The sequence below is a fragment of the Prionailurus bengalensis genome, chromosome D3 (assembly GCF_016509475.1).
Source record: "Prionailurus bengalensis isolate Pbe53 chromosome D3, Fcat_Pben_1.1_paternal_pri, whole genome shotgun sequence".
Lineage (NCBI taxonomy): Eukaryota > Metazoa > Chordata > Mammalia > Carnivora > Felidae > Prionailurus > Prionailurus bengalensis.
This window is the reverse complement of record NC_057356.1, coordinates 40,490,538-40,509,062: the sequence shown is the minus strand read 5'-3', so window position 1 is coordinate 40,509,062 and position 18,525 is coordinate 40,490,538. Positions and strand designations below refer to the sequence as shown.

Genomic DNA, 18,525 nt, shown 5'->3' with positions numbered 1-18,525 from the left:
TCAAAGACGTTCCAGCAAGATTAAACTCCAATTTCCCAGAACAGTGAAAATGCAATTGTCACCCTATTTCACTCTTTTCAGTGCCTCCCACCACTGGGATCACTTCCTAAGATAAAAGGTGTACATTTCCCCGGCTCTGCTTATGATACCCATATTCTATAGGACCTTACCTGGTGTGTATGAGTCCTGATCCTCTCAGTTTCTCTAGACAGAATCATCTTACTTCTCCTTGACATCTTGCTGTGCCAAAAACTGGGAGCGGACCCAGCTTTTTTGCTAAGGTAGTGAAAACTCCTTTATAAGTTTTCCCCATTGTGAACATTCCTGGATATCTGTTGTCTGCCTCCCATCCTATACCTTTAGTCCTTGCGGGTTACAATCTTTTCCTTCCTGTATTGTTATTTTAGCCAGGGAATGCTGAAATATACAATAACCAAAATGAAAAAAAAACCTCACAGAAGGGCTCAATAGCAGGATGGAGATGAGCTGAACACTCAGTGAACTTGAAGATAGAACAAAAGAAATCACCCAACTGGGGGTGCCTGGGTGGCTCAGATGGTTAAGTGGCTGACTTTAGCTCAGATCATGATCTCACAGTTCACAAGTTTGAGCCCTTCATCTGTTGTCAGTGTGGAGCCAGCTTTGGATCCTCTTGTCCCCCTCTGTCTCTGCCCCTCCCCTGCTTGTGCTCTCTCTCTCTCTCTCTCTCAAAAATAAACATTAAAAAAAAAAAAAGACATTACCCAACTGAACAGCAGAGAGAAAATAGACTAAAAACAAACAAAAAACAGAGCTTCAGGTGTTAGTGGGACTGTAATACAAGATCAAACATGTGCCCTTTTTTGCATTTTTTGAAATGTTCATACAGTATTTTTCCTCTTTGCATTGTTGTTAATACAGTGAGTTACACTGATTCATTTTTTGACTGCTAGGCCACTCTTGCATATCTTTGTGATGATATATTATCCTTTTCTTAAGTGTTGAATTCTCTTTGCTAATATTTTATGAAGAATTTTTGTACCTGTATTCATGGAGCTATTGAAGGAAAAGACACATGATATAAAAATATTTAAGTAACAACCCCCTGGATTATTAGAGTAGTAAAGGTAAGGGAACCCATTGTTTAAGAAATGCAAAAGTCTATACCTTTTATCTTGAATAGAGTTGGAGAGTTAAGGAGGGCTCCATATCTCTTTTGGCTTTGTCATTTACAGAAATGCAGATTTGTTTGAATCGCCTGAAAATAACCAGAAAGATCGCCATATTAGTTATGCCAATGAGTATAAATAGGTTAAACTTCCTATGAAAAGATAAAGATTCCCAGACTGAATCAGAAGACAGCATCCATCTCCAACTCTATAGTATTTCTAGGGACACCCTAAAATTAAGTGACAGAAAAGAGTAAAGGTAACACGATTAAGACAGTGTCTTTCTTTTCCTAGTTTTCTGAATTGTATTGAATGCCCTCTAGCATATACTGCTTTTTAAAAGATGTATTGGAGGAGTGCCTTGCTGGCTCCGTGGGTACAGCATGCAACCGCTGACCTGAATATTGTGAGTTCAAGCCCCACATTGGGTATGGAGCCTACTGAAAAAAAAAAAAAAAAAAAAAAAAAAGGTTCTTTTAGAACTATAGGGGTCGTTCTTAAAAAAATAAAGAATAGGGGTGCCTGGGTGGCCCAGTCAGTTAAGCATTCGACTTGGGCACAGGTCATGATCTCACAGTTCATGGGTTCAGACCCTGCATTGGGCTCTCTGCTGTCAGTGCTGAGCCTGCTTCAGTTCCTCTGTCTCCCTCTCTCTCTGCCCCTCCCTGGCTCACTCTCTCTCTCAGAAATAAATAAACATTAGGGGCATCTGGGAGGCTCAGTCTATTAAATGTCCCACTTCAGCTCAGGTCATGATCTCGCAGTTTGTGGATTTGAGTCCCAGGTCGCTCTCTGTGCTGACAGCTCGGAGTCTCGATCCTGCTTCAGATTCTGTCTCTGTCTCTGTCTCTCTCTCTGCCCCCTCCCCCACTCACACTCTGTCTCTCTCAAAAATAAATAAATATAAAAGACTTATTGGACTTATTAATATTGTTAAAAGATGACTTGAGGTATATAAAAAAATTTAAGAGTTCATTTGAGCAAAAATCAATTCAAATCTGTCAGTGCCAAACAAGAAGTATTTAGGGACGCTCCATCAGGAAGCTCAGGGAAAGACTTACATACAGTGCAAAGGCAAAGAAAGGAAATCATTGATTGGTTATATCGGAAAGCCTACTTGGCTGTGATTGGCTGTCCTTAGGTTTCAATTTTGTACCTTGAAGTATTTCCAGGATTAGGTTTTGGTTTGCTTGTGCAGGCCACAGGGCTTGAGAGCCACTTCAATCCGACGGCCTCCTTGCTTAACAATATAATGTTATAGTAACAAATTTTCTTTCCTTTTTTAAAAATTTGTTTTTAATGTTTTATTTATTTTTGCGAGAGAGAATATGAGCAGGGGGTGGACAGAAAGAGAGGAGGACAGAAGATCCGAACCAACTAAGTGCTGAGAGCAGCAAGCCTGATGTGGGGCTCGAACTCACCAACTGCGAGATCATGGCCTGAGCCAACGTCAGACTCTCAACAGACTGAGCCACCCAGGGGCCCCTATAGTAACAAATTTTGTAACATTGGATGATCCTATAGTTTCTGATATAAACTGTAAGATGGCCAAATATTTATCAGGCAATCCTATGCAAAGAATAAATACATAAAGCAAGAAATATCATACCAATATCATGCAGCGTAGAGGTAAAAGCATAAAGCATTAAGATACAAATGACTGTTTTATTTTACTTTATTTTATATTTTGCTTATTTCTTTATCTTTGAAAAATAGAAACAACATGGACAGGGTTGGGAAGCAGAGATAATACAGAATATTATAAAGTTAAAAGTGTAGTTCTGCATTTGCTCTGGCCATGGACCCAGTTCTACTCCTGAAAGGAAGCCACTGTCGAATATGTTAATAAAGGTTATACTTCATATTCCTTTGAACTGTGAATAAGATTGTGTCAAAATATATAATAACCAAAACAGAAATTAATAGGTATAATATTGACACATAGGATATTTTAAAATATGTTTTTCAGTCTTTCATAAATCACACAGGAAACAAATAAGGTAGATTATGGAGGCTACGATAATAAAATGAACAAAGTACCTTAATAGCTGCATTAAAAAAATTTTTTGGGGGGGGCGCCTGGGTGGCTCAGTCGGTTGAGCGTCCAACTTCAGCCCAGGTCATGATCTCGTGGTCCGTGGGTTCGAGCCCTGCATCGGGCTCTGTGCTGACAGCTTGGAGCCCGGAGCCTGTTTCAGATTCTGTGTCTCCCTCTCTCTCTGCCCCTCCCCTGTTCATGCTGTCTCTCTCTGTCTCAAAAATAAACAAACACTAAAAAAAAAAATTAAAAAAAATTTTTTTTTTTTAATGTCCATTTATTTTTGAGAGAAAAACAGAGTGCAAGTTGGGGAGGGGCAGGGAGAGAGAGAGAGAGACACAGAATCCAAAGCAGCTCCAGGCTCTGAGCTGTCAGCACAGAGCCCAATGCAGGGCTCAAACCCACAAACAGTGAGATCCTGACCTGAGCTGAAGTTGGACGCTTAACAGACTGAGCCACCTGGGCACCCCAATAGCTGCATATTGAATGTTATACCTTTCACATGGATACCTTTCCAGTGTCAGTGAAATTTATTATCAGGCAAGAAAGAAACTATTGAGAAAATTTAAGAGTGGAAAATATATAGAGCACATTTTCAGAGCCCAATACTCTAACATAAAATTACTAATGAAATTTTAAATAATTTTTTTTTTTAGATTTTATTTTTAAGTAATCTTTACACCCAACATGAGGCTTGAACTCATAACCGTAAGATCAAGAGTTGCATGCTCTATCGACTGAGCCGGGCAGGTTCCCCAAAATTCTAAATTCTAAATAACCAAAATACTTGGAATTTAAACTAGAAATGTATTTGAACATGAAGATCCATAATATGTAGGAACGACTATCCAGATTCTAGAATCAATTTCCCTTACGTGTTTTTTTCTTTCATAGACCTATATACACACACAGAAGATTATGAATTAAACCTTAGTTTTATTTTATTTATTTATTTATTATTATTTTTTTCAACGTTTATTTATTTTTGGGACAGAGAGAGACAGAGCATGAACGGGGGAGGGGCAGAGAGAGAGGGAGACACAGAATCGGAAACAGGCTCCAGGCTCTGAGCCATCAGCCCAGAGCCTGACGCGGGGCTTGAACTCATGGACCGCAAGATCGTGACCTGGCTGAAGTCGGACGCCCAACCGACTGCGCCACCCAGGCGCCCCAACCTTAGTTTTAATAATGATACAAAGAAAACATTGATTTTTATTTTGTGAAGAAAGGCATATAAATGTTGTTGTTGTTAACCCTAATGAAATTATAAAAAGTTGAATGAGCACACTACTTATGGGAAAAAGTAGCATTTTCTTAGAATGGATTCTTTTTCTTGTTGATTTTTACTACTGTGACCATTGAACTTAATGAAAGAAAACCAAAAGAAATGCACTTTGCTTATGCACATATACCAGATAATTTATCTCCTATAGAGAAATAAAAGTGATGTTCAGGAAAACCTACGAAGATGTGGCTGAATTAAATCATATTTTCCCAACATAAGAATACGATAATGACATCATACTCCAGAATAAAGAAGTAGCACAGTTTTCTGTTTGACTTTGAGCAGATGCCTCTTGTCTACTGCTGATCACATCAATTGTAGCTTCATCCACCATTTCAAATGGTGCCTGAGCGTCTGGTTGATGGACAGCCAATCAGATGAGGATTTCGTCTTTCTCCATAACAAAACCTATTGCTGGAAGTCAGGTTTTCTTAGTTTACTAACTACTGTGTGTCTCTTAATCTTAAGCACTACCACAGAAACATCCTGCCCCTAGGACTTCATATCAATATGGCTATTGTTTTACTCTCCACTCACTGCTCACCACTTTCATCTATAAGGGTTAATTCCAGAGTCTCCTGAACTGTAACTCTCACAAATGAAGCACCTGAAGAAATGGAGTCCTTACCATGAGTTACAGACTAGCAGGTGGAATGGTGGGGCTGGTCTGGATTTTCCTCCTTCCTTGTTTTCTGTGTATTTATGCTTTCCCCAATTTTTCCCATGATGGCCTAAGTACATTTATTACACTTCCTGGGGTAGGTTTTGTTTAGTTCTTGTGTTCTAAGAACTGGTTAGTTATGTAACACGTTTTCTAGTTCATTTGCTTCGTTGCTATTCTTTCTTTGGAATATTCTTGTCATTCTTTAAACAACTTTTTTAGTTGTTTACTTATTGAAAAATTCTTCCTTTTCCTTGATAAGGAATGAAGGCATTGGAGGTCATGAAGTTTCCTCTTGGTATATTTTGCCTCATGTGTTTTGATCTGTATTATTACTATTTCCATTATTATTATTATTACTACTATTTTATTCTTTTCTACTGATCATCATAAAATTTCCAATCTGTTGAGCTTTGCTTTGCCCAGTCACTTTTATTGCTAATTATCTTTTTTATTACATTTTTTAAATTATATTGCTGTCAGAAGAAAAAGGCAGGCCATACTCTCTTCTTTGGGGATATTTTTGAGGTGTTCTTTGTGCAATATTTACAGTAAACCACAGTAATAATTTCTTAATGTTTTCAAAGAAAATGTGTTTGAAAATGTACCCAGGTTTATAAACTGTTCTAAATTTTCTCTATTTGATGTTTTTCATATTTCAACAATAATGTATAAATGTTTGCTATATGAAGTATGACAATATACTAAAGATGTATAACTGCAAAGTTTATCATCTCCTTGCCCCTTTCCCTAAACTCTTGTTAAGAGCAAGAAAAGTTTCTTCTATTTTTTCATAATCTTTTTTTTAAATGTTTATTTATATATTTTGAGAGAGAGCACGTGTGCGTGCATGAGTCGGGGAGGGATGGAAAGAGAGAGAGAGAGAGAGAGAGAGAGAGAGAGAGAGAGAGAGAGAGAGAGAGAATCCCAAGTAGGCCACACAGTGTCAGTGCAGATCTCGACACGGGGCTCTTGATGTCACAAACCATGAGACTGTGACCTGAGCTGAAACCAAGAGTCAGACGCTTAACTGACTAAGCCACCCAGGTGCCCCTCGTAGTCTTTAACACATACCTATTTAACCTTTTAGTCGTTATTTTATCCTCTCTTAGTTTTTCTTAATACTATCTGAGAAAAGGGTGTTAATTGTTCAGTTTTTATATTTTTGTTGCTTCTTATTCTACCTCTTGAAGTTTGTGCTTCATATATTTTGATGCTTTATGTGTTGTATAAAGTTCCATGATGTTTACTTATTAATTGTGCATAAATATCTTTAATTATTACTAAGTGAACCTCTTTGTGTTACGTATTTCTTTTTGCCTTAAATTAAACATCTCGCCATTACTTTCTTTTTCTTGAACTGGCTGACTACACTTTTGTTCCTTCTTTCATTTTTAGTCTTTCTGACATCTTTTATTTTCAGTGTACAGGTGGTTGGGTTTTGTATTTTCACCTAATCAGTCTTTATACATATAAATTGATTTTTAAAATATTTTTATATTATACTTATTTATATTTATTATATATAATAATATAAATTGATAAAATTTTTAAAAGGAAGAAACTATTTTGTTCTATTTCTTTCCTTTATTTGTATGCATTAAATATAACTTTCTAACTAGGTTTCTTAAAAATAATAAGGAAGTAGGGGCGCCTGCGTGGCTCAGTGAGTTAAGCATCCAACTTCAGCTCAGGTCATGATCCCACAGTCTGAGTTCGAGCCCCGCGTCAGGCTCTGTGCAGACAGCTCAGAGCCTGGAGCCTGCTTCAGATTCTGTGTCACCCCCCCCCCTCTCTCTGCCACTCCCCGACTAGTGCTCTGTCTCTCTCAAAAATAAAATAAAGACATTTAAAAAATTAAAATATAATAATCATAAGGAAGTAGACTTACATGGCAAAAGAAAAACAAAGAAAAACAAAGAAGAGTGTATAATAAAAAATATAAACTACTTTCTGAATTTTTCCTACCCGTAGTCCCACTTTCCAGAAATAACTTAAGATTTTCTGGGTTTGTTTTTCTGGTGGTTATAATTAACACTTTAAAGTATATTGCTGTCTTGATTCCTTCCATATCTTTTAAGTCTCCTTCCCTTTTCAGCTCTCAATATGTATTCATTATAGTATTCTCTTTCATTATCAGTATTTTCAACACTTACATACGGTTGTACAATTTCCAGTGATTCTGTGGGTTGACTGGGCTCTGCTGGGTCAGGCTTCTGCTCTGTGAGAGGTGAGCTGACTCGGATTCCTCTTAGCTTTCCCGAGGGCTGTGTCATTCAGATGGCTCACTCTCAGGCGCTTGCTGGGAGCTGGAAGTTTAGCTGGGTCTGTTGACTGTAGCACCTTCAGGTGGCCTTCCCACGTGGCCTGTGCTTTTTACAGAGCGGTTTCTGGGTTCGGAGAGGTAGCTGGGTTCCAAGAGCTCCAAGAGGAAAGGAAATAGAAGCTGCCAGTCCCCTCAAAGGCTAGACCTGGCCTGATGTCACCCCCTCTCCAAGTGTGCTGGATGTTTTTTTAATTAAAACAAATTTTTTAATGTTTATTTTATATTTGAAAGAGAGAGAGACAGAGTGCAAGCAGAGGAGGGGCAGAGAGAGAGGGAGACACAGAATCTGAAGCAAGTTCCAGGCTCTGAGCTGTCAGCACAGAGTCCGACTCGGGCCCTGAACCCAGGAGCTTGAGATCACGACCTGAGCCAAAGTCTGACGCTCAACCTAGTCACCCAGGCGCCCCTTTAATTTTTTTTTTAATGTTTATTTATTTTGGGGAGAGAGAGAGAGAACAGGGTTGGGGCAGAGAGAGAGGGAGACAGAAGATCTGAAGCAGGCTCTGCACTGTCAGCACAGTCCCCAATGCGGGGCTCAAACCCATGAACCATGAGATTGTGACCTGAGCAGAAGGCAGTTGCTTAATTGACTGGGCCACCCAGGTGTCCCCACTGTGCTAGATCTCTTGTCTCTGAGCGTAGAGCCTCTCCAGATGCTTCCCCAGGGAAAAATCTCTCTTACTTCTGATATTTGGGGTTGTGGTATTACTTACTTTTTTTTGTCCCTGCAAACTCTTCTGTCTTCCATGAATACTTCCAACTTTGTGGTCTATGCTCTTTCTCCACTTTCCAGCACTGTTGCCATTGAATTGTCTTTCGGCTTCTTTTCCACCTTCTCAGAGGATCCTGGGGAGGAAGGGGAACATGTCTGTTTAGTCTATCACCGTGAACCAGCTACAAATGTTTTGCTTTTAGTTGGCATATTCTGGGATTTTTTTTTTATCTCCATCTATTATTGCCAAATTATTCTTATATTTTCATTGTGTAAAATAATAAAAACAGGGGCACCTGACTAATTCCGTCAGAAGAGTGTGCGACTCTTGATCTCGAGGTCATGAATTTGAGCCCCACATTGGTGTAGAGATTACTTAAATAAATATTTTTAAAAATAATAAAATAAAATAATAAAAACATATTTCTTTCAGAAGCCATAATCACAATATTCAGGAGCAATGGGTACCACAGTTTTAAACTATTTAATTCTGTTTAGTAGACTACAGTATTTATTGCTAATCTATCTCCATTGTAGCTTCTTAACTTATAAATTCTAAATTTGATTATTCTCTCAGATAGCAGGGTTATTTTTAAGTAGATTTTTCAGAAACATTTTATTAATACTAAAATTTACAAAGCTCTTACATATTTAAGATTGTGTTTCTCCAGGCTTTACATTTGGAAGATATCCTGGCTAGGCTAAGAATTCTGTATCATATTTTTTTCTTTGCAACACTGCTCCATTACCTTGTTTCTAGTGTCTCTGTGGATAGACATCCAAGGCTTGCCTGATATATATTATTTTTCTTTAAAGGTGACAAGTCTTTCCTGGATGCTTGTAACACGTTTTTCATACTTGAAATTCATCAGGAGATGTCTTGACCTTGATCACTTTTTGATCTTGTCTTGATCTTATCACTGTTTTCTTTATGTATTCTTTTTTAATGCTTGTTTATTTTTGAGAGAGGGCGCACACGTGCGCACATGTGGGCAAGCAGGAGAGAGGCAGAGAGAGAAAGACAGAAGATCCAAAGCGGGCTCTGCATTGACAGCAGTGAGCCCAATGTGGAGCTCGAACTCATGAACCATGAGATCATGACTTGAGCCGAAGTCCGACACTCAACTGACTGAGCCACTCAGCCACTCCTTGATGTCTTGTTTTAACCTGAAGATTTAGATTTCTTCTTTCAGGAGAATCTTCTTTTATCAACTCTGAATATATATATATATATATATATATATATATATATATATATTTTATCAACTGTGAATATATATATATACTGGCTCTCTTCCCTAGGAACACTTATTATGTGTGTCTTGAATCTTCCTCTTTCTTTTCATATCTATAATTCAGATGTTAGCTAAGGTCTCTTGGCCCTTTGAAGATCTAAATAACTGGTTTAGTCCCCAGTCAACTTCAGGACCTATAAAAGATCAAAGACTTCACAATATCAACTAAATCCTGTATCTCTCTTTCTCCCTATGTCATAGATACAAAACTATGAGCATACAAAACTACATACCCTTTTTAAAAAAATTTAAAAAAAAATTTTCTCCCAGAAATGGACTGACATTGATATTTAATGACCTTTCCTTGAATCTGGTTAAAATTTGAAAAGCTGTAAGGAAGGGTTCCTATCACAGGACTGGATCATCTTCTTCCCTCGTTATTCTTTTTCCACTTCTGCTCCTCCTCCCCTCCTTCCTTGTATTTGTGCACAGTAACTTCCCTCTTTCTTTAATAAGACATTTTTACTAGCTTACCAAGACTGGAGCCAGAAGTGGGTGGAGGTGGGGACGTTAGCACTCATTTTCTACTCTTAGGATCCACTCTCCCAAACAAAGGGTTTAGTCACAGCTGCATTCAGGTGTTTAAATGATGTCATCAAGATTATATTTCCCACTTTTCCTCTCAGGTTATGTTTGTCTCTGCTTTTTTTTTTTTTTTTTTTCCTCTGTTCCCCTATGTGACCTAATTCTCTTCTGATACAAATAAATGCATTCTACGTGTAGAAAATATGACTCCTGGTAGTACCAATCATATGTTTAACCATATAATTCACGGTATAAAAATGAGAGACTCCCTCTCTTTCCCAGTATTTCATATATCAAATCCCTTGAAATAAATAAGATTGGATTTGCTTGGGTCAGTGCCCAATCTCATTGCGTTAACATGGCTGGGGAGTTGTGATTGGATGGAATGCCTACCCCCATCATCATTCCCATGGGAATCCTATGGGCTCTGGGAAGACCTGCTCCCTGGAGTAGCCAGTGTTGTGGCTCTGAGAAGACAAAAACAACAGGTGTTTACATACCTCACGCTCTTTGATATGGAAATGTTCCCTCTCCCTCCCTGGCTCATCCTTCCTTGAGTGAAGGGTTACTTCCAGGACCTTGGGGAAACTTTTCACCTAATATCAATATTAGTATCCTATTAAAGATTTGGGGAACTAGCCTGGCTTGTGTTTTCATCTCTTTTGTGATTGTTTTTTGTCTTCTCAGCAGATTTCGGGGGGAGAAGTTACAGTAGGAAGTTACTTTTATGAAAGGTCTTTTGTTTGTAGCTTGTGAAACATGGTAGAAACTACAGAGCAAATGAGAATGAAAAGGAATGGGGAATAGACTGAAGGAAAAAACATGACCTAATAAACCCCAGCCTCTCAGAGTGAAACGAATTGTAGCAGTGATTCCTCATGCAAGGGGCTCAGTGAGTTACATGAGGCAAGTCATGGCAGGGTGATTAAATCAGTAAAAATGCTCAGTCAACTGGGTATCTGAGTGGTACTGGAGTCCAAGAAAAATCTTGCTTTGAAGCTATTTGCTAAAGGCAATACGCATTCACTGAACACTTAAGATTTGTCAGGCACTGTGCTAAGTACCGACTATAAACATGTCATTAAAACAGGCTATGTTTTAAGAACTTAAAATCTAGCTATTGTGTTGTATAAACTCTTTACTTCCTCCATATAGTTTATTCTTTATTATAAGTGATGATTTTAGGAGATGCTACTGTATTTATTTCCTTTCTAAAAGATACTTTTATGCTTAGTAATAGCTACCATTTGGTGAGGTCCTATTCTATCATATACCCTCTATACACACTATCTCTAATCCTCCCCCAAAGCCTATGAGCTAAGTGTGATTATCTCCATTTACAGGTGAGAACAGTGAGGTTTGAAGGAGTTAAGTAAATTCCTCAAGGTCAAGAGGCTGAACCAGGTTTGAAACTCAAATCTCCAGGCTCTCTGTCTCCCACTGTGTTTTCTCCCTCATCACTTCTCTCTCTGCATCTCCTCACCTTTACCTCCCTCAGGTAACTGCTTCCTGCTCTCATGGCTTCTCAGTTTGACCCAGCTGTCCTCTCCCACTGGCCCATACCATTGCCTCTGGCCTGCACTTGGCTCCATGTCCACCTGGTTCTGTCAGTTGTGACTGGTACAGGAGGGTTCATGGGTTCAGATGAGGACAGTTAAGTTTGGCCCTCAGAGGCAGAAGTCTCCCTTAGAAGAGGATCCCACACTAGTGAAGATGACTGGCATTAAGCACAGTGAAGTGTAGTAGGACGTGCCCTAAAATGTGCCACTTGGCATAAGGATTATCTTGAGCTGAGCACCACTGAGAACAAAGAGATACACGAAAAGCTCTCTGCTTTCCCCCCATTTGCCAAAAAGCAAGGCATCAGTTTGTAAAGGTGCTCCCCTCCTTCCCATCTCTACCAGAGAGGAGAGAAATTAACCCCCAGAGACAACCCTAGGCCCTTATCAGCCTGGAGATGATGCCAGAGGAATCTACATAACAAACTTTATTAACTAGCCTTTATCTTCCTTAGTTTCCCGATTTATTTGCTTTCTTGCAATTTGCCACCACTAGGAGCTCAGAGTCATTTTCTTTTGTCTTGTCACATTTCCACAAAATTATTCTACAGAATTATTATTAAGATGTTACATAAGGGGGCGCCTGGGTGGCTCAGTTGGTTGGGCATCCTACTTTGGCTCAGGTCATGATCTCACAGTTAGTGGGTTCAAGCCCCGCATCGGGCTCTGTGCTGACAACTCGGAGCCTGGAGCCTGTTTCGGATTCTGTGTCTCCCTCTCTCTCTGCTCCTCCCCCACTCGCACCCTGTCTCCCCCTGTCTCAAAAATAAACATTAAAAAAAATTAAAAAAAAAAAAAGATACTACATAGGGGCACGTGGGTGGCTCAGCTGGTTAGGCATCAAACTCTTGATTTCAGCTCAGGTCGTGATCTCATGGTTTGTGGGTTCGAGCCCCATGTCAGGCTCCTTACTGAAAGCGCAGAGCCTGCCTGGGGTTCTCTCTCTCTGCCCCACCCCCATTCTCTCTCAAAACTGAATAAATATTTTTTAAAATGCTAAATAGGGGCACCTGGGTGGCTCAGTCAGTTAAGCCTCTGACTTCCGCTCAGGTGATGATCTCACAGTTCGTGGGTTCGAGCCCCGCATCCAGCTCTGTGCTGACAGCTCAGAGCCTGGAGCCTGTTTTGGATTCTGTGTCTCCCTCTCTCTCTGCCCCTCTGCCATTTTCACTCTGTCTCTCTCTGTCTCTTAAAAATAAATAAACATTAAAAAAAATTTTTTTAAATGCTAAATAAATTCTCTTTGAGTTACTCATCACAGAGTACTCCCACGTGTACAATGCACACGTTAGTAAACCTCCATTTTTCTCTTGTTAATCAATTTGTCAGTCTGATTTGCAGGGCCCAGCCACTAAAACTAAGATGGATAGGGGAAAAATATTTTTCTTCCCTACATCAGGCCTACCTGAATGGCACACTTTTATTAATTTATCAATTAATATGACTTTTTAAAATTTTGTGTCATAGTTAGCAGGGGACTTGCCCGGAGTCATCCCACACAGATAAAAAAGCTAGCCAACATCTGAATTAAATGCCATATTGAAAAGTGACAGTCCAAATGTCAAAAAAAAAAAAAAAAAAATAACAGTTAAAGAATCATAGTACATAAGTTCTCATATTATATAATCATCAAGAGTTATGTTTCCAAAAAAGTTTAATTTCATGGGGGAAATGCTCAAAATACACTAAGTTTAAAGAAAAGCAGGATAAAATTTCTAAATACACCACATATTGTATGAACATAATGTGCATTTTAAAAAGGGAGCTATATTGGGGCACCTGGGTGGCTCAGTCGGTTAAGCAGCCGACTTTGGCTCAGGTCATGATCTCGCGGTCCGTGAGTTCGAGCCCCGCGTCGGGCTCTGTGCTGACAGCTCAGAGCCTGGAGCCTGTTTCAGATTCTGTGTATCCCTCTCTCTCTGACCCTCCCCCATTCATGTTCTGTCTCTCTCTGTCTCAAAAATAAAAATAAACGTTAAAAAATTTAAAAAAAAAAAATAAAAAGGGAGCTATAAAGTTAAAACTAAAGACAAGAAGAAAGGAAGGGAGGGGGGGTGTAGTCCTGGAAAATGCCAATCAAAGGAGTTCTAGAAACAGGAAAGGAAGGCAAGAAAGCATATGCTTCTCAGCACCAGTATTGTGAAAGAGGGTTCCAGATGATCCCAGAGCAGACAAACACATCACAGGTTCTTGCATTCTGTTAAAAATACTGAGTCACAGGTTAGTTCCCTTTGTTGGCATTGCACACGGCTGATTTACGATTCTGAAGCTCACCAGGTACTTTGGCACAGGGAAGGTGATGCTCTCGCGAGTACGTGTGTCTCTTTGAGAACATGCCCCTGGCTCGCTAGAATACTAGACTGGCTGTCTGGGTTACAAAGCAGCCCCTGTTAGGATAAAGTGAGACAGTTACCTCATTCACCTCCAAGTTCACCAGGGAAGCTCTCAAACTCCAGAGCAGGGAAAGCAAAACCCTAAACGGTGGTCACCTTGCCACAGCAAAAAGAAACCAAACAGGTTCAACCTGAAACTGCCTACCAACCTTGCCCATTTCCTCACCCCAGAGAGTCTGGAGGTCATTCAACTAAGGGACCAGCTTTTTGTATTTGTAAATGACATTTGGCCCAGAGTAAATGCTCTTGTCCTGGGATCTCGTACGGAGTATAGGTTGGCTCCAAGACACAACGCTCTACTGTTCATCCCTGACAGGCACACCCACATACATTTTGAGGTTACAGAGGTAGATTTTTGTGGATAAGGAACGAATAAATTCCATAAACACACAAACCGGGAAAGCATTGGTCAGATGGAACCAAGGAAGAAAGTCTAGGAAGAAAAGCTGACCACCAGCTGGATATGAGTCAACAAAACAACAGAGAACACACATACATGCGCACACACATACATACACAGCATTTGAGAATATTCAATGAAAGCTTTGTTTCTAAGACAATTCTACTTCTTTCTCAGCCCTGTCTCTGGAGACACAAGAGGAATACTGTTACAAAGAGAGCCACAGTGACAGCATGATATCTGGTGCACAAATGAGGAGAGAGTGAATAAAAACTGAGACGTTTTATAGCTGTCCAACAGTAATCAATAGATGTACAACGGCTTACGCTGAAGGACCTTGCAAGGTAGAATGAGAAGGGAAGGATTATTGGGGTTAGTTCATATCATTCACTAGCAGACACATAAAGTACAATCATAGGGGTGCCAGCCTGGTTCAGTCAGTAGAGCATGTGACTCTTGATCTTGGGGTTGTGAGTTCAAGCCCCACACTGGGTATTGAGCTTACTTAAAACAACAATAATGAACAAATAAAATACAATCGTCACACTCAAAGGTTTCAGTTAAGCATTCTGACCTTAAGTAGTAAAGTCTCCTCAGGGGTGCCTGGGTGGCTCAGTCAGTTAAGCATCTGACTTCGGCTCAGGTTATGATCTCATGGTTCGCGGGTTGGAGCCCCGCATCGGGCTCTGTGCTGACCGCTCAGAGCCTGGAGCCTGCTTCGGATTCTGTAACTCCCTTTCTCTCTCTGCCCTTCCCTGCTTGCACTCTGTCTCTTTCTCTCAAAAATAAGTAAACATTAAAAAAAAAAAAGAAAAGTCTCAAACCTGGGGCAAACCATCATTAAACTATCCAGATATAACAGTGGTTAACATTTGTTGTGTTATGCCATTTCTCATGTAAACTTCTACAGGCCTTACACGTATTAGCTTAATTAATCCTCACAGAAATACTATGAAATGGGAGCTGTAATGGCACCTTTTTTTTTTTTTTTTTTTTTTTACAAATGAGGAAATAGAGGCAAAGAAAATTTCAGTATCTCCATCGAAGTCCTGCTGATATTGGAAGGTTTTGCACCCAGGAGACTGGAGCTCCAATTTTTATGCTCGGTGCTCACCTACAGAGCTCACTCCTTGGGCTTCCTTTTGGAGTTTAATTATTATTGTATCTCATTTAAAGAATTGTTTGTTATTTTATTTTTAATACCTCCATACACTGGGAGCCTGGCATAATAACTTTGGATATTATATATGACTGTGTTCAAAGGTGTCTCTTCCTTCCAGCTTCCAACCAGCTTCCAGAAACATCCCAGAATCCACAAAAACTACTTTCCACAGGACAACTGCTCATCCTAAGAATCTCTTAGGATAGATTGAGACTTAGTAATCATAACAGTGTGCATTTGCATACAATTTTATAAGTGCTTACTTTCTTATATTCTCACTTCCTGCAAAACCCTGAAAGCATATCGGAGGCTAGTATTTTCCTCCCCATTAGAAAGGCGGAGATTACAAAAGTTCTGAGAGTTCAGGTGACTTATCCGAGGACACACAGCTAACACACGACTGAACCAGGACTGGAGTCCATTTTCAGTGAGTGGTCCCACTGATGGAAGCTCCGGAGGCCAGGGCAAGTCCCTATTCTTTGGAACCTCTCACGTCACTAACATGGTAGTACCTAACCCATAATAGATCTTCAGTAGGTAGTGTTGACACATATTGGTAGCAGGAAGAATTTTAAAGTGCTGATGTAAAACTGGAGCAGTGTCTGCATTCTGCACAAAAGCTTGAAAGAGACCTTTATTTTGTTCCAGGAGGGACCTTTCATGAGTCCTTTCTGTCCATTGTTCTCAGGGAGAGCTAGCAGTTGAGTAATCCCAATGCTTGTGGTTCAGACTGGGATGGGTTGGTAGGTGCTGTTTGAGAATGTAATGCTGTTATTAATGTGCCTTTCAAGGATGTAAGTGAAGGGCAGGGGGTCTTCATTTGGAGAACAGCTTTTTTTCTTTCTTTCTTTCTTTCTTTCTTTCTTTCTTTCTTTCTTTCTTTCTTTCTTTCTAATTATTAGATTTGTTTCCTTTACCTGAAGGTGGTGGAGGTGGGGCAACTGAAAAGGAGGAAGTGGGCTCAGACAACACAGAGGTGGGCTGGGGGTGGGGATCTGGGGGGGGTGGTGGCGGATAGAGAACAGATGGCCCAAGGAAACCCCAACTGAAGGGTGTGGCCAATGGATGCTACTGACAGTAATAGGTAATCCAGGCTTCAGTTTCCCTTTTCTGTAAAATAGTTCCTTTGTGTTATTTTCAAGCCTTGATAAAGTTTGTTTAACATGGCCTCCGTGCTCTACAGCCTTTGAGAAATATGAGAAAGGGCTCTGCACATGGTGTAAGAGGGGAAGAGATCAGATCAGAGAGAGGGGCAAGTTGTGGAGAAATGTTTGTGAAATGGCAGAGATGAATGACAAAGAAGCCCAGAGGGTGGTGGGAGGGAGGTGAGAAGTGATGACCAGAGTGGAATGTGGAAAGGATAAGCAACCCTCACCCACCCCAAGGATACTCAGAAATAGCTGGGGAGGAAAGTGGACTTGCCTACAAGCAGGCTAGGAGCTTCAGGCCGAGCATGTACGTTTTAAATAGAAATGTTCGCACTCCTCAGTTGAAAAGCTGGAGGGCCTGGGGAGGAGTCGGGTTACTTTTGCTAAACGGATGAACTTCCATATGTCTGGAATCTTAGAAGAACAACTTGGATAACCAGAAAATGATATTGCCTCACATTAAAACTGTCACTCTGGAAGAAGGGGGTTGGTGATCGATAGTAAGTTAAGGGAAATGAAACCACAGAAGTAACAGAACTGCAGCATGAGCAAAATGATTTATGCAAGGCACATGTAAATGTGTGCCCTTTTGCAACTATGACTTTGTCCCTCTTGATAATTTTAGACACCTGAAAGGGGCCCTGTGCTATAGTCTAGAGAGATCATTGTTCCAGCCAGGGGAATTCAAATTCCGTAGACATTCCCTTTTATAAAGAATACAGCAGGTACCTTAATCATCAAAATCATCCTGTATTTATTTGCATTTGTGAAATACCCCCGTCTTAATCTTTGGTATAATCTACTATCTATGCAGGGGCACCTGGGTGGCTCAGTCAGTTGAGCATCCAACTTGGGCTCAGGTCCTGATCTTGCAGTTTTTGAGTTCCAGTCCCACATCGGGTTCGCTGTTGTCAGCACAAAGCCCATGCAAAGCCCACACAAAGCCTGCTTTGGATCCTCTGTCCTCCTCTTTCTGCCCTTCCCCTGCTTGTGCTCCCTCTCTCTCTCTCTCAAAAAAAATCTACTGTTTATGGGGCGCCTGGGTGGCGCAGTCGGTTAAGCGTCCGACTTCAGCCAGGTCACGATCTCGCGGTCTGTGAGTTCGAGCCCCGCGTCAGGCTCTGGGCTGATGGCTCAGAGCCTGGAGCCTGTTTTCGATTCTGTGTCTCCCTCTCTCTCTGCCCCTCCCCCGTTCATGCTCTGTCTCTCTCTGTCCCAAAAATAAATAAACGTTGAAAAAAAAAAATTAAAAAAAAAATCTACTGTTTATTCAAAGAAATAAAACATTAGTACACAGCACGTACATCTAGTGTCAATGAGCAGCTAGAAGTTTCTGGAAGAACCATCAGCAATGAAACAATAAAACTTTAAATATTTAAGTGATAATAATTAGACTTGGCATTGAGATGAGCTCCACACTTATTTTAGTCATGCTTCAGAGTCTACAAAAAGGGCAGTATACTGAAGGTAATCTTTACATTCTAAAAGACCTAGTTGTCATCACAATGCATTGTTTAAATACCCTGAAATCACTTTCGGTGAGACTCTTTTGGAGGAATTAATGTAGTTCAATTACTTCTTTTTTTTTTTTTTTTTTCTTCTGGGTCTTCCGGTAAAAACCGGAAAACCTGCTAGACAAATTCTAAAAGAGCTGTAACACTAGTTCAATTACTTCTAATGTGATAACAATAACTCCTGGGTATGTTTTAATGTGTGAAAAATTTAACACAAATAAAAATTATCCATTGAAATGAAATATTTCAATAATATGATCCTAATACAGATTTAAGACTTACAAACCAGGTTTCTTTCAATAATAATTTTACCATATTTTTAGAATATTGTGTAAGCTAATTTTATGTTAGAATTTTTA

At 40.0% G+C, this 18,525-nt stretch overlaps 1 non-coding gene across 1 annotated transcript; it reads right to left on the bottom strand.

The window, feature by feature from the left end:
* Positions 1 to 18,252: 18,252 nt before the first annotated feature.
* Positions 18,253 to 18,314, bottom strand: LOC122471067. The gene has a single exon (XR_006294086.1). It is a non-coding gene; the product is annotated as a U7 small nuclear RNA (small nuclear RNA).
* Positions 18,315 to 18,525: the final 211 nt, after the last annotated feature.